Source organism: Phalaenopsis equestris, unplaced genomic scaffold (genome assembly GCF_001263595.1).
Source record: "Phalaenopsis equestris unplaced genomic scaffold, ASM126359v1 Scaffold000002, whole genome shotgun sequence".
Lineage (NCBI taxonomy): Eukaryota > Viridiplantae > Streptophyta > Magnoliopsida > Asparagales > Orchidaceae > Phalaenopsis > Phalaenopsis equestris.
Window position 1 is genome coordinate 61,254,480 of NW_018164444.1, and position 2,543 is coordinate 61,257,022.

Sequence of the window (2,543 nt, forward strand, 5' to 3'; positions counted from 1 at the left end):
GTGGGACCATGAGAGAATCACTCCCCACCCCATGGCTTAGCGAAATCATTGAAAGCATCGGAGCATTCCCCTGTGAAATAACTGTCCTTTAATATGCCTATGCTAGTTGTCATTTTCAATGGAAGAAAAACTCATAGGATCAATAGTACTCTTGGGCAACCCTCAAGATATAATTAATCAAGTGGGATACACCCAATTGGGAGCACTTTGAACCCCAAACAGATAAGGACACCTGAATCTCTGACTGTGGGTAGCTTTCGTAGGCATTCTTTCATGGATATTTGGAGAAAGCTATTTCGGTCTGATCTTGTCCTGACATATATTCTTGCCTATCTTATAGAGGTTTGTTGTACGGAAGTTCTCCACGATTTTTCCCATGTTTGTCTGCCTTTGTCGTATGTCCTATTTTTTTTTATTCCTCTCTTTTCGTGATCAATCACATGATTTGGAGAGAGACTTATTTGGGAAAATGAAGTATGCAACAATGGACGAACTGACAACTCCTTTAAAAATAAAAAGAGAAAGGAACAAAAATTATTTTTTTTATTTGTTTGGTAAGGCCTCAGCCGCCCGTGATCATCCTGGAGACTTGTTGACTTCCTAATGGCATAATGATACGTTTAATCTATTACTTAAACTTTCAGGAATTGGTTGTTGGTTTTGTAGTATGCACCTCTTAGTTAAAGCCTTGTTACAAAATGATGAAAATGATGCACAAAGTTTTAGATCTGTTGAGTAAGGGAGATTCTTACCACGTTTCCTGATATGAGTTTCTATGAGATGTATTTCTCCTTGTTGGTATCGCTTCCCTTCTTGTTTATAACATGCTCCACGCTCACCACACCTTTTAGGATGTTGAATCTAAATTTTTCCTATGACATGTATTTCTCCTTGTTGAAGAGCATACACAAACTTACCTCGTCGAGATGAACTGGGTTGTTCTCTGGCTCTATGATACATTGTATATTTAAAAGAGAGATTATAGATATGAGAATGAAGGAGGACTCACTGTAAAGCATATGTCTAGATTTGAGAGCCAAAAAGCCCCGTTAAAAGTATTGGACATGCTTTAATGAGAGAGTTACAAGATATTATGGTCTTTTCATATTTTGTTACCATTTTTTGGCGACTTTTATTGTCTTTGGTTTCTTTTTTTGGCGGATTTCTCTTTTGGTCGTTTGAGATGTCGTCAGTCGACCGTTTTGCCAAGATGTCAAGTGACTTTTCTTTTTTGAAGTTGCTCGATTTCAAACATTGTGGGCAGTTGGATCTGGATGGCCAATTGGTTACTCCTAAGCGGTCAGCCTAAGATAACAAGCTGCTTACCGGAGAGGCGACGGCAGACCATAGATGACCGACCGGTGTCCTGAGAGGCGACGACCAACCTAAATGAATGGTCGACCTTTTGTTTGCTGGCCGGCTGCAAGGTCGGGCTCCAGCTAGTTTTTGAAGAGTCGCAGATCTTCATATTTTCTGCCTTACATGCTTGGATGGCAATGATTTCCCCGCCCGCTTTCGGTTATCCAACGATCCATCAATCTTTTTTGAGGTCCGTGCAGGCTATTCTGGATGTAATATAAACCTATTCAAACTGAAAATTAGATTAGAAATGCTTAAGCAAATTTGTGGGCTCCATACGTCACATGAAGATAAATAAAGTTTGTCATATAAAATTGATATATGATGATTATATATTTTCTATACTTTATATCCAATAGGAAAAGAAGCACAAGCTCTTACCTCCCCTCCTCCATTCATATCTTCTTAAATAAAGCGTGTGAATCCATCCTTCTTCGAGTAATAAAACTGTTTATCTTCTCTGTTTTTTTTTTTTTAATTTTTTCTTTGTAGTTTTGAATATTTCTTCATTTAATCAGTTTGAGATCTTTGCCAGGAGAAATATCAATGGATTTCGTTGGCTTATTGGAGATCAGATGGAAGCTTAAGACAGGGAAGAGTTGATAGGCGGAGTATTTATGCAGGCAAGTCTGATGCTTGGCTTTGGTTTTAAGCTTGAATTAAGCCTTTTATTTCTTCCAGTCCTTCCTCTCATTTCACTTAAATTTATTTTCCTGGGTGATTGAGTCATCTCCCTTTCCAAATGTAAGAACCTTAATTGGTTCAGAAAATAAAGAGATCAGATGAGAGAGAATCATAAACTATTTTGATGATTTGGTTTGAATATTGAAGTCATGGATGATTAGAAGTTAATTAAGCTTAATTAAATGTGTTCTGAACTAGATTTGACACGACTAAGTTCTCATTAAATGATCAATAATATAATATATTGTAAAATAATTAAGAATAAGTAATTTGTGTAATAAAATAGTGTTTATTTCTTTTTTTGTTTCACGATGAAAAATCTTTCTTGTATTTCTGATTAAATTGTTAGCTTCTTATATATATTCTCCCGACATAAAAACAAAGTATTTTGTTTTCACTGCCTAAATGATACAGAAATATATCTAATTAGGATGAACACTATATATATATATATATATATATATATATATATAAAGTAATTTTTTTATATAGCTGTATGT